Raw genomic sequence first — 15215 nt, forward strand, 5'->3', positions numbered from 1 at the left:
GGTTATAGCAGTACTTTTTAATATTCGCTGACGGAGAACAATAGGAACCTCAACACTATTCAGTACATTGCCTTAAAGCTTGCTGTAATCTAGCTGAAATCCTTGAAACCTCCCCTAAAACTCGCTAAAGACTCTCTGCATCTGCTCCCTCCAAAAGCTCTCTAAAGACTGACCAAAGGATCCACTCTCGCTATGAATTCACCACCCTTAAGTACTCCCCCACTCACACATGCACAAGCATACAGTATTTTAACGCTCGCATTTCTAGAAAATGACTGGATACATCGTATGTACCAGCAACTTTTCAACCTACACATTTCAATAAAAAAATGATCGATACATCGTAAGTCTAACGTCAGTAAGTAGCACATCCTTTAGCAAAGCTAAGCCCTCCAGGTGAAGACCCACCGATTTACGCCGCTGAGCCCTTAAAATGCGTCAGTCCACCTCCAGGGCGATGCATCCTGTCGCGCGAAATCGATTCACCGCAACAATATCCTCCTTCCCATCGCCCCTCATTTGGATAAACCAGCCCGATTCGCAAGGTCCGCCGTGGCGGAGATAACGTACATCTAATTTCGATAATTGCACCGATGCCGCTCCTATCTGGTCGCGGGCAAGGATCTTTTCCCCGTACCTGCGATAGGAAGCCGTGCAGGAAAATCGCGAGGGGTGGCGGAAAGGGGGGGAAAGCCTCGGCCAGATGCGTCGCACGAGGCGTGTCGAATTCCCCCATGAGGCCAGGGTGGCCCGGCATTCCCATATTAACATAGAGATACGGTGTTCTGATGCGCTAGGCTCGCTCGTTGTCCTGTATACTTTGGGATGCTCTAATGGAGGCTCGCACGTGGCGCCACGTGGCCACGGGTTAAGCAAACTATCGATTATGGGATTTCACGCTAAGCACCTATAGGATTACACCGACGATGGACGATAAAGCTACTGGATTTGTTGCTCTTTTCGGGAGGGAGAGAGAGAAAGATCTCGGTGCAACCCTCTATCTGATCGGGCCGCTGCTTCTTGGGTCCTTTTCTTGCTTCCGCTTCGCTCCTCTTGCCCCTCCGTGACCTTACTGCTCGGGAAAATCTTGCTCTCGCCCTGGCTGTCTGTGGAAAGGTGCCTGAAAGCCCGTAGCCTTTACTTCGGCAAGTGCTTGTGGCGACGAGTGTTTTAGGAGGGACAGGTATCAGTGATGGTGGAACAAATATGGGGTTAATGGACAGGTGAACAAAGCGGGGAGTATATAAACTAGGTTGCAAGTAAAATTAATCAAGCATTACCTCCTGTGTTATGAGTCATCAAATGTGTACTTTTAATTCAACTTTATCAAGTTACTTGAAAATGGTTCTTGAACTTGATTCGAACAATATATAAGATTGTTGTGTACAACTCTGATAAAACTTCTCGTTTTTTTATTTGTCCAAGGCTAACACTTATAAAAATAATAAATTCTTACGATTCCTTATCGAGAAATATGAGTGACAATTTAATTTCCTATTCCATTGCAGCTCTGACATCATAGCAGAGTTCTTCTCGAACCACCCTTATACAGATTTTTCTCATGCCAGTGTTTCCTGTCGCGATAAATAAGCTGTTAGACAGCACAGTTCTAAATAAGCATTTAATTATCCGTTGCCAATCACGGGCACCCGAATGGGAGCAGTTTTCACGGCGATTAGAATTAGAGCAGCCCAGTATGTCGGTGGCGTTTGGTTCCCATGACACAGGAACGAGCCGTATTTAATCGTGTGTGCCAGCGATTCGACGCGGTCGGGTCGCAAGACGGCTAAATGATTTGGGAACCACCTACCACAGCTTGTACTTTCTCATGGTGTTCCGAACGACGCTTAAAATCCAACGCCGAGCTCTGATCGTCTCTCACAGCATTTCGCTCTCGTCCCCTGCTCCATTTACTACGCGCCTCGTCATTAACGTAAAACTCTATTAATTACTGCACAGCGTGATGGTACCCTGTTGTGTCCAATTATCATGTCACGTTTCATCCAACGATCTATTAATTTACATGGCGTAGTAAACGACGTGATAAAATCTTCAGGCCTATAATCACAGCAGCTAAGTTCAGCGTCACGTTCAAGGCAGCAGCGCAATCTCGAGCCTAGTGACTTTAATGCTGAGGAAAAAGCTCGCTGATCTACATAGATGCTAATATTACCCTGCCCCCCCCCCTTCTGACACGTTCCCAAGGCCTCTTGCAGCCGCAAATCATCAATAATCCAATCCCAATTCACAGAATAATCCCGTAGAAAACTCTGGCTGAGAAACGGATACAGAAATAGCCCGTCAGACCTGGCGTTTCCGCGTACAAATCGCTCGACGATAGTGGAGCGCGGCGCGTTCATTTATCACGAGATTTTCAGCTCTCATGATCGCCAGTCGCCGTTCTGGGAAATCAAGTCACGCGTAGACAACGTCGAAATCAATCAATTCCACTACCAGGCGAATGACGGGGTTCGTTGGCCTCCCACGAAGTCATCAGCGCCACTGAAACAATGAAGACTGGGCGGCTGTTGAAGCCGCCGCGATAGAAGCAGGAAGTAAGAGGAACCGAGGAAAAAGGGGGTCGCGATACGGCGGGTCTGTTTTCTCTTGGTTTGCAGGGCGAGTACGTCGGCTGTGCATATCGTGCGTCGCGAGACGAAGAAAAGGAAGAGCAGGAGGAGGTGGAGAGATGAGCGAGGGACCTCAGCAGGAGATAAGGCCTTTGAATGCAGCCGCAAGGTCAGCGTGGAACTGACCCCAGCATCCTGCCCGACTGAATTCGAGTTTAATGAATAACTATTGAATCCCGCCTCTATCGCTGCCAATAAGAACAGAATGGAGGCAGGCGATGGCGAGCTGCGAGCTGAGCTGCGACGGTGTTTGTTTCTAGACGACGATTTAAAATAATCGAGGGGGTCGATTACACTTGCATAACGACCTACCTTCGGGGTATCGCGCTTTTATTCTCGATCTGGTTAAATGCGAGAGGTTATGGCTTGATGGATGCAGCTTTCAGTTTGATTGAATTCTAAGTGTTTTGTAACGAGGGATATTCATTGTAATGGCAGTTCTTTGGTTAGCGTAGTCTTAAGGTGATTTAAGGGATGATTGCTGCGTGCAGAATGTGAAGTTCCATCAGGTAATTGGGGAGAATTTTGGAGGCTTTGAAAGATGGCTCAGGTAGGCACTTAGGCACAGAGACAAATGAGCCAGCAACTTCGAATCAGAAATTTAATATTCTTTTGATATACTATATTAGAGGGTGGCCAAATTATTATATTCAAAACATTTTCGTCAATTTTTGGGATCATTTTAAAGTGGCAACTTTAAATTGGCAACTAAAGGTTCCGAAAGGAAACTTTCATAGATTTCCAAAACGCTCCTGAAAATTCTGGAACTTCGTTTCCTGCGCTTCATCTTGATAAAGCAGCATCATAATGGATGAAAACAAATTGAGTCCTCGATTCAAAACCTAGAAGAGACACAGCCATTCCATCGCTTAAACTTACAAAATCTCAAACCTTTTTGTTTGAGTATAATAATTTGGCAACCCACTGTATTTAAGGAAAGCTCCAGTGAGATGCTTTCTTTTAGAATTAAAAGGTGTTGCACATGCCAATTAACAAAGTGACTGTAACTTGCTTCTTGAGCTATGAGCAGCCTCTTCCTCTCCAAACTTTACCTTCCTTCCTTTACAAATATTCTTCCTTCCCATAACTATGTCAACATCTAGTCGTTCTAACTTAGCCCCTGTGCTGTTAAAACCAGTCATCTACATCCCCAATCCCACTATTTACACTCAGCCACCCTCTCCGCTTGAATCTAACGCAGTCATCATCAACTTCAACAACTTCTCGATCTGCTAGAATAATGCCTGACATTCAATTCTCATCTGCCACCGCAGCAAAGAGACGTGTCGTTCCACCAGTCTTGCAACGATCGACACTTTGGGGCAGCGGATTCCAGAGTCCGTACCGTATTCGGGGCAGGTGCGTCACGAAGCGTCGCCGGCCCGTGGAAAATGGCGGTGGCCGGCCACGAATTCGTCGGGGTGTGGTGGGAAAAAAATAATAAGACTCGAAGGGGCTTAGGGAGGAACGAGGGAGTAGGGTAATCTCGATGGTGCCGTGGCATCGGTGCCATCGAGCCGGGAGAGAATAAGTATACATTTTATCCGTAACGTGTTCGCCATTACCCTACGACGCCGAAGCCACGGGCTAAGTAACGGCTCGTGAGGGTCGAGAACGGCCTCGTAATGCGATGTGTGTGCAGCATAAGTGGCCATCAGCCAACATAAACAATCGCCATGGTAAGTATATGGTGCGACGATACTTGCCCCTCTCCCTCATTCACTCTCCTGCCGTTTCTGTTCCACCCGTGCGCGTCTCCTCTGCTCCTCCTGGTCCCGCCAACCGATCGTGGAATCGTACCCAGGGTCCTCACGGGATACCTGCTACGTATACGGGGCCCCATTGGAGACGGTGCAACGTAATGGAGCCATTATCGCTGGATAACTTCATCATCGGCCATTGGCGTAGGCCGTTCAGCACCGGTACACCTCTTCCGCTCCATACCACGATCGACCGATACAAAACGATTGCCGGGTAGGCGGGAAGGGGGCATCTTATCGATGATGGGAATTGTTTCGTCTTCGTTCCTTTGGCATCGTGTACCGATATTATAGCACATATTGAAAATTCTACATAATTTAATGTGCCCCTCGTGGACGGATATGGGTATGGTTCTTGGAACGGGGCCGTTTATAATCTGGGCCCAATCGCGCCTTAACGTCCGCAAACCCGCGCCCTTCCACGGAAAACGGGGATTGTTAATCAGGTTTAAAAATAACGCGCGCAACGGTTGGGAAAATGTTTCGGTGGCTCGTTGGACGCGGTTTGGTCGATGGAGATGGCTCGATCGGCAGTGGATTTAAGAAAAAACGCCCAGGTGGCAAACGCTTTGAGGGGCCCACTTTTTCGGGAAAATGAGGAGGTAGGTTACTGAAAACGGGCTCAGTGTGATAATACTGAAGAAAATATATTTTCGATAAAATCATGATTTTTTTAAGGATGGGACTCTGGGGGGCCTTCTGGGTAGGGACACAGATGGCAACTGCTCATCGGTCACCCTGTGAAATCCGCCACTGTCGATCGAAGCAGTTGGAGATATTTTCTTTCGTTGTTTCTGGATGTTTTGCTGCGAAATGCAGAGTATGTAGATGGTTATTGAAGAGGGATGATTTGAGGGTCTAGTCACGTTCTTCAGTCTTCAATATCAGGTATAAGTTGTTGAAATTATAATGCTGGATATTGCTTTGTTACAAGAGGAAACGAGGTTCATAAATTTGGTGTGTTTTAATTTGTGCTATGATTGGAGAAGCTAGCTAATAAATAAACAAGACAGTAGTAGCTTCACTACTTATACTTTAGAATTTGAGATACAGAAAAAATATGCTACTATTTTATTGCAACTCCGAAACGAGGTCTCATCATCAGCCGCCTCTAGAACATGATTCACTTAATTCACTGACTAAATATATTTATCTTAATGATATTTAAAACCCAGTTAGAAGTATCCCCCCATAGAACCTCCCCTAAAGTAGTAAAATTTCCTTTCAAATTTTCCAAACGCGTCACCATACAAAACTCAAGAGAATCCTCCAAATTGTCCACAGCGCAGTTCGATCACATAAAACTGCCGCACTAAAGAAACCTCGTAACAAAAATCGTGCAGCTGACAAACGCTCCACAGAGTTCAGAGATTGTCGTCCATTCGAAAGAAAGATCCAAGTGTTCCGCGACGAGCAGAATGCGGCCGAGATTGCATCGTCTAGGAGAAACGGGTCTGGATGATTTCTAGATACCTGTTCGCACTGTTCGATGAAATTCAGCGTTTCCGGTGAATGGGCAGGCATTCATCGCGAGGCATCATGATCGGCCGCGAGCACACACGTGCTTCGCGTTCACGATGGGGCCCTCTTTTACCTGTGCGCGCCTGTGTGCGCGCAGAGGAGAGATATTGATATAAACAGGGGGCAGGGCCAGAGTGGAGCGTGCTTTGTAATCAAGCCCCTATTACCATCGAAGGTGGTCAATCTTCTCTGTGGACGTTGCCCGGAACGACGTTGTTCGAGGCGATACGACTTTTAGCGCGGTTTTGCTAGACTTTTTCGCGGGCTCGCGTAGCGTCGAGAGGCTGCTGACATCGGCCCTGTCCCAGCCACCTGCCGTTCCACTTGCAAAGTGTCAAATTATGCTAATGCCGGATCGCTGATAGATTTCGAAAATTCGCCTCGGTCAGAAGCCACGTCCATCATCTTCTATTCGAATAATCAAGGCACCGCAACGTTGAAATACCGCGACGGTCACGGTCCGAAATATTCACCAGTGAACACAGTTTCATGTCAAGCTGATATTGTCTTAGTTTCCCCTGAGTATATTACACTGGACACGATGGAAGCTGGGAACATAGATAGAGATTCCACGACCGATCGATTCCAAGGACGAATCGGTTTCGACATTTCCTCTCGCGCGCTTGAAGAGTTGATAAGACTCGTCAAACGATTGGCCAACCAGAGGTTGTAGAAGAATGTTTCGACTGACAGTTACATGGATGTAACAAGTTCATGAGTCACACTCGCCGGTTTGTTGGCCTCCTCTTTGAGACGTGCCAGTATCTAATCTGATAAGGAACAATGTGATAATCAAGGGGTTAATTGGAGATGAGGCTGAACGTAGGAGAGCTTGAAGCTTAGGTAACTTCATAGAAGATGATATACTTCCAGCGTAACTACAGATATTACCTCGATTAACGATCACGGTTAAGTGACGGGTAAATAAAGCACGAGTTCGAAGAAGCACTCCAATACTTTCCGACAGAAGCTGTAATATCGTAACTGGTATGTCAATGCTCCATCATCAATCATCGTTAAACGTTAGGAATGTCTTCATCAGCGGAGGGTGTGGCGGTTCGCTACCGAGTTTCCACTTAAATCCCGTTGCTGAAGAGAGGACACGCCGATAGAGATTCCATGGGACGATGATGGCGTCTGTACTTCGAAATACAATCCAATCCGTGGCGGATTTCCCGCAGCTAAAACGCTTCCAATCGACCGGCCGGTATTTTCAGCTGAAACCACCCCTTCGGCCGTCTTTTCCTTTTTTTTCTTCTTCGAGGGCGATCGTGGAGACGGTGCTGGTGCCGCAGAAACGAGGGTTTCGAGCGGAAAACACGGAGTCAGCACGCCGCAGGAACCATTCGCAGAGAACGCGGCCGGTGGAATAAAATGTATCGACTATTTTACTCCCCGACACCGCATTGGCCAAGTCGGCGTTTCCCGAACCCCCTGAACACGTAACTCCTGAGCACATTCTGTGTCTGGGCATTCAATATCCCCTGTGTCTTTTCGGAGCACCTCGTCTGGTAATTTGAAGCGGCTCTTGTCGCTTTTAAACCGCGCGTGTGTGAATCTTAAGGAGGGTGTTTGATTCAGCGTTGAGAAGGGTATGAAGGTACGTTTAAGTTTGATTAGATTGAGGGATTGATAAAGTCGCGTGAATTCTTGTGATTTTTTTTTACATACAAAAGGAAATTATAATGATCGGACGATTATGTTCTCGATGAATATCATTGAGGGTAGTTCTTCGAATAGTTCTTCATTAAAGTTTGACATATGTTGCGCTCATTTCAACGCCATGGATTTCCCTGCAATAACCAGCTGATATAATCCATTTATCTCTTACAAGTACAAACGATGCAGAAACAAATCACTAGTAATACTATTTCACACTCGCAACACCTAAATAACCTGCAGGGATAATTAAACCTGGGATTATCAGTCACCACGAAAACAGTACACAATTGGGGACCTTGTAGCAAGAGGGGTGCAAATCCATTTTTTACAGTTTTTGAGTTATGAAGTGTAACATAAAAATCTACATCGTTTGGTGCAAATCCGATAACAAATGAGCGATTTATTGCAAAATTTCAACCTGCACACATCACTGTTTTGTGGAATATTTTTCTTTCGGGCAGGTCCAGATTTGAAAAATTCGCCAAGAATACGAATAAAAACTGCTCAACTTTTTACTTATTCTGTAAAAATATATATTTTTCAATTGGCGTTCTCTTTTTAATGCAAGTCAAAGCAATAATTGTATACAGTTTTTGGTAAAGGAGTTGCACTCCTCTCGCTGCAAGATCCAAAATTAAAAACAAAACGAATCTGTTGCAAACTAAGAGTCTACTCCAATAATTAATGCTTATTCTGTAAAAATATATATTTTTCAATTGGCGTTCCCTTTTTAATGCAAGTCAAAGCAATAATTTTATACAGTTTTTGGTAAAGGATTTGCACTCCTCTTGCTGCAAGGTCCTAAATTAAAAACAAAACGAATCTGTTGCAAATTAAGAGTCTACTCCAGCAATAGTTACCTGCCCCAGCAATAATAGATCTCGTCCAGCGAGATATCCTGGAGAAAGTGGCGAGGAGGAGGCCCCAGGATCCAGTCACCCCGAAATCTGACTGGAGTATCGTGCAGGGGACAAAACATTCGCCGCAGGAGAACGTATAATAAGTGTGTGATTAGCATTATTTACGGCCGCTTAACTATTAACCCATAAATCAACCGGGGGACTACATTATCCAGCGGGGTCCACGTGTTCGTGTGTGTCCGGTCGCCACACTCGACTCCTCTGCTCGAAGAAAACGGTACCGCACCGAGGCGCGCGGACCGTAGATCGCCCATGCGATAGGCAACCAGGATTCGTGAGCTGGTGAACAGTGCGAGGGAAAGCCGGAGGAAGAAGAAGAAAGCAAGGGGGATAGGAAAGCCTCGACAGAGGAAGAAGGTAGACGGCAACCACCGGCGGCCAGCCATCTTCTTGGTGATTTAAGAGGACGCGGTGCTTTCTTGCCATTATCAGCTGCTTCTTTCGCTCTTGTCTTCTCTAAATCTCTCGCGAGTTTTAAGCGGATTACAAGGAATCAGCTCGACAACGTTTTGCGCCCGTGCCTCGGGTGCTTGACTTCTGGCGAGTATATTTTATGCTCGACCGCTAGAGATACTTCGAGGATGGTTGCTCTTCTGTTGTTCTTCGAGCGTCGCTGGATGGTCCTCCTTTCGGAGCGAATTTCGTTTGGGATTGAGTACAGTAGTTTTTGGTGGTGAAAGATTGAGAATGCTGGATTCGTAATATCGTTTTAGTGTGGGATGATGGTGTACTGAAAAGTGGACTCACAGATTGTGGATATAGTAGTGAAAATAATGAAGAGATGCATTCATCAGTGGAATTTATTGCAAGATGTTAGTCTAAGAGAAATGGAAAATATGTACGGCAAGTCCCAATGGTTCCACCACATATGTTTACATTCATCAGAATATACTTGTTAGAATTGCAAAAGATACTGTATCTTGTTATAATATTTCAGAATGGGGCGTATATAGGCTTCTGTGGTTGACTATGTATTGGTATCAAGAACCGAGGTCTAGATTATTTATATTCTAGCTGTAGGTGCTCCTCGGTACTCTATTTCAAAAGGTGTAGTGCATTATAATGTGAGAACTCAGAAAAAATACTTGATACAAAAATATGATACCTACTTGAACATGTATGTTGTTTGACATCTTCCAATGTGTTGAATGAGATAAACGTTCTGATATTATATCATCGGTGATATCGTTCGTTTTTCTTCCTGATATTTCTATTCATATAAATGTTCCAACGAAACGTAACGCTGTCGTCGCATTTTTATTACCCGAATTTGAAAATTGTATAAAATCAAGAGGTATGGCGTTACAAATTGCCTCATTCTTTTAGCATTTTCAGAAATTGACATTCATGCATGTAACGGCATTATTCGAAGCAAATTGGAAAATAGGAAGTCGATAAATTTGCACAGCGCCTCGAAAACAGGATGGTGCATATTATTCAATGAAAAATAAAATAATTTGTTCCATCGAGCTTTCGTCGGGCCAGCGTTGATTGTTAGGTATTATGCTGTATATCCGAGTTAAACATCACCATTTGTATCGACACGGTGCACGATTTAATTGGAACATACTGACAGGAAAATCCCCGTATCTGGTATATTCTAAAGTCCAATGATAGACACCTATAAATGGCTAATTAATTTAATTACAACCGTTGGCGTTATTACAGGAAAACGCAGTGCTTAATTAGTAAGCGCGTCACGGCATAATTTCGATTTTAAATAACCTCATCACGAAAATTATCCATATTATCATTTTTATTCAATACGAGGCATCTAATTTCAGCAACCACTTAAAACATTTCTGCCATCTCGCAAGAATGAAATAATATATTCCGAATAGTATGGATAGAGAGAAAGGTACTTTGACCACCTATTAAAAATTAATAGGTCACCTCATTGTCAACGTTACTCTCGTAATGTGTACTGAAACTGCTAGTCATTTTTTTAACGTTTAACGCAACTACCGATGCAACTAACATGCTGCAAAACATGAGAAAACAATGACAATCATTTTATAAAGGCAAAGTACTCACTGCGTTCAGGAGTCATCGCCAAGTTTAAAATCATAAACATACGCGTTACACTGCATAAACGTTAATAATGTTCAGTGGCGGATTTAACTGGCGGCCGACGAGCAATTACCGCCTGGGCCCCTGCGTACAAGGCCCCCAAGGCCCAATACTCCAAAAAAATTATGAACAAAATAAAAAATTTGTCTTCATCACCCACGATGAATGCATTTCAATTTTTTAAAAGAAGGATACGAATATACCCGACCTGGCCACGTTTGCCCACTCTCAGATTTCATTTGCCCACCCTCCAGAATTTAAATAAAAAATAAAAACTTCGAAAAGAAGAGTACAGGTGAAGCGATCGCGTTAAAGTTCGATTATTCTGGAAAATATTATCGAAATCGTTCTTTCAACGATGCAGGCCGTTAGTTTAGATATAGATATAGGTATCGCAGACATCTGTTTACGTTTCGGCACGTTCGATGACGACACGCAGCGCCGAGTGCCACAGTCGAAACGTAAACAGATATCTGCGATAGTCTCGAATTCCTTCCAACGACGCTCGAAAGTCAGTCGGTCTACAGAGTTCGGACACAACTCTTGCAAGATCGTGCATTCATTTACGGTTCGTGAAGTAACTGTGAGATTATATTATTTTCCGTTGTGCGGTATCATTGCGGTAATTAGTGAAAAATGACTAGAAAACCACTGTGATGTTATTCTGCACTTAGACCATATATACCTATAGACACGGCCTGCTGTATATGAAGCCACGAGTCATAGTGAAGCAAAAATAACGGTCAAACGTGACGTCACTTGTGGGCAAAAGATAATTCAAAATGGTGGATAGTATCTCATACCATATATACAAGTGAGGTTATATCTTTTTCTGTGAATAATTTTTGAAGTGTCGTTCGAATAAAGTGAGAAAGAAGTGTGTGCAACATTTCTTGGAGAACACGTCACCAAACACCTGTAACCTGTACGGTAAGAACAATCGATTTTGATAATTCATTCGGAAAAAAACGAACAGAAAGGTATTCGGTTCAACGGGCACCGCACTTCTTGGCTATCTTTATTAATAATTCGATTCTGGAGGGTGGACATACGAAATTAATGCATGGGCAAATCTCTTCTATATCTAAACTGACGGACTGCATCGTTGAAAGAACGATTTCGATAATATTTTCCAGAAAAATCGAACTTTAGCGCGATCGCTTCAACGGGTACCGCACTTCTTGACTATCTTTATTAATAATTCGATTCTGGAGGGTGGGCATACGAAATTAATGCATGGGCAAATCTCTTCTACATCTGGACAAACGATGTGCATTGTTAAACAAACGATTTCATCGTTTAATTAATTAAAAATCGAACTTATACTTGATCGTCTCAACGGGTACGGCACTTCTTGACTATCTTTATTAATAATTCGATTGTGGTGGGTGGGCATACGAAATTAATGCATGGGCAAATCTCTTCTACGTCTAAACTAATGAACTGCATCGTTGAAAGAACGATTTCGATAATATTTTCCAGAAAAATCGAACTTTAACGCGATCGCTTCAACGGGTACCGCACTTCTTGGCTATCTTTATTAATAATTCGATTCTGGAGGGTGGGCATACGAAATTAATGCATGGGCAAATCTCTTCTACATCTAAACCAACGGCCTGCATCGTTGAAAGAACATTGTGATAATATTTTCTAGAAAAATCGAACATTAACGCGATCGCTTCACTTGTACCCTTCTTTTCGAGGTTTTTATTTTTTATTTAAATTCTGGAGGGTGTGAATTTAATAAAATTCTGCTTTACTTCATTAGAAAATGAAATATTTCATTAAAAGGCAACTCTTATATCATAGTAACAACTTACCCCAATGCGATAACAACTTGCCCCATATAGGGGTAAGAAGTTCCGCTTCGATCAGCCACAAATAAATTACTTTCTATGGGAAACCTATTACAATATATTAAACACAAGCTTAAAATCAGAAGATATAATAATTTCAACAAGAAATTAGTCAATAGTGAAGAGAATAACTACATTATTTTCCAGTCATTTTTTATGTTTTATCGAAATCGGAACTTTTAGCCCCGGCCTCCCCTACCTACATGAAAATTGCCAACAGAAATCTAGAATGACTTCTTCTTCCGCGTCACTTCTTCATTTCATTTATTACTACATATTTAGCTACAATTATATTCTAATCAGTCAAACACAATTTCAAACCCTCAGAATTGACATCCCCATTCTGTGTCTCCAACACTTCTCGTTGATTTAAATTCCCTTTTCTTCGCTGCAAGCGCCACCCCCAACTGCTCTCATAAAACTGTAGCTTAACAGATCTCGTTCCCATACCCCGATCTCGAAAACCCTCTATCATCTCCATTATCATCCTTTACTTTTACTCCAATTACTACAAGCGCCAACCAACCGATCAATACCCGCCTAACCCGCGTCCCCCTATTTTTCCATGCAGCATTTCAATTTCTTTCAGTCCACTGCATGTTAGTTGATCGATTAAACGCGCACAACCTCCAGCGCCAAGCCAGTGCCGCGCCGCGAGCCGCCTCGTCTCCCATCGAACCTGCCAGGAATAAGAAATCGCCCCCGCCGGAGTCGCCACTTCATCGGGTTCCGCGCTGATTTCCGCACATCGTACACGGCCGGGCCACGCTTGTGCAGTCGCCGCAGATCCCCCTAAATAAATTCCCATAAAGCAGCACCGGTGGCTTGGTCACGTTGGCCTGGTCTCGCCACCGGCAGCCGTGCGCACTCTGCTATCGTATTCTCGACACGAGATCCTGCCAGTGGTACGTCATTCGCCCTGTCGCTAATCAGAACTAACCGCCGACGCGTGACTCGAATCCTCCGCGGCCCGGCGAAGTGAAGAGGAAGAACGGGGCCGCGAGGAAAAGCGGGGCGGACAGGGAGCAGACGGGACGTGGACGCGGGAAAAAGGGACGGAGGAAACGTATAAGACACGTCGTTTCGCCGCAGCCATCTTTGCATCTCCCTTTCACCAGCAACCCCATTTTTGCGCTCCTGTTATGGCCGTTCCCTCGCGAACTACCAGCTAAGTCTCCTCCTCGGCGTTCTCCTGCAACACATTTCCCCCCCTCGCCTTTCGAAGCTGTTCTTCCCCCCCAAGACTTTCCCCCCCGTCGCCCTTCGAAGCTGCTCTTCCTCCAAGACTTTCCCTCCCGCCTTCCACGCTGTTCTTCCTCGAGGATTTCCCTCCCTCGCCCCTCTTTCGCGCGCTTCATTGTGCCGGCAATTAGACTTGCAAAGCGACCGCGAATTCACCGCGATCCTCGACTTCCGCGGTGCTCGGGGTGGGAAGAAAGATTTTCCTCGGGTCCTCGAGTTACACCTGGATGCTGCGTGGCTTGGGGCTTGGTGCTGTTTGCCTCGAGATGACCGAGTTTTTGTGGTCGTTTTAGAAGTTAGCGGAGGGTTCGTGAGGGGGTTGATGTTAAATGTAATTTCGTGGAATTTCGAGGCTTTAGTCATTTTGTGTGAATATTTTTTCTGGCATGATGCTGAGAGTCTTTTATATTCATCTTGATTTTCAGATATTGAAATCACCCTTGTTGAACTTACTCAGCGGCGAATGACGCTTGTGGATTGGTCTAATACTTTTCTGTACGTGAATTCTGTAATTCATTCATTGCATCGCACTGGAGATTTCATTCCAAGTAGATAGGCCTTTCTCAATATCATAGTATTACGAACTACGATATCGTACACATGTTCTGATTAATGTAATTTAATTAGCGTTTTATCTGTGTCAGATATAAGCAAACGCTCCTTCTTATCGTCTACCAACTTTGTCCAAGTATATCGCGAGCTTCATTTCGAACGTATACAAGTTTCTTTTCCTGAGATAATATACTGTCAATCCTCCACTCATTGGAAAGTTTACTTTCAAATCTTCTGTCACCTCTGGAAACATAAAACTCGTTGTCAGAGGACAACTATTGGCTCCGGAATTTTCACTGACATAAAATATTTTCAATATACAATAATAATTCTTCGAAACGTTATATTGCTCCTGTTTATTATTTAGGCAATATCACCTCGAATGACAGTTCGAACAGTTTTCCAGAAAACTTAATAGGATAAAGAAGTTTCTGGGTTAGAAGAGCCGTGATTCATAACGAGTACTGAACGAGGACGAAAGAGCGTCTCGATGACTAGACGCGATTTAATGATCGCGCTTTAAACCCCATTCTTAGCCCCTGCGATGGTCTAATCAGCCCACTTCTTTTTTCGCTCCGTCGATCCTGTTTTTTTTCTCGGTGGCAGCACGCGATAAAGACGTCAAACGTCAGTTAACGAGCAACGAGGTCGCGACGGAACTTGCATTGAGAAATTTCAATTCATAAGCTCGCCAGGGCAACACTGATCCATTGATCGCGAGAACCATTATACCGCGCTATCACGCTTACGTAATATTTCATGAACGGGGATCGATTCAGGAAACACGAAACTGCTAATGCGCGCTTCAATTTCCATCGTTTACGGCAATTATCTCTGATCAGGTGTATCAAATGATAATCTTAAAAAATACTTCGCTGAAATTCGGAAGAATACTTGTTACATAATAGACATTATCCCCTCTTCGAATCAATTACGATTCTCAGTTCAAATATATTTTCATACCTTGAACACTTTACATTTTAGATTTCTCCGCTCCTTAAG

This window comes from Andrena cerasifolii, chromosome 12, assembly GCF_050908995.1.
Source record: "Andrena cerasifolii isolate SP2316 chromosome 12, iyAndCera1_principal, whole genome shotgun sequence".
Taxonomy (NCBI): domain Eukaryota; kingdom Metazoa; phylum Arthropoda; class Insecta; order Hymenoptera; family Andrenidae; genus Andrena; species Andrena cerasifolii.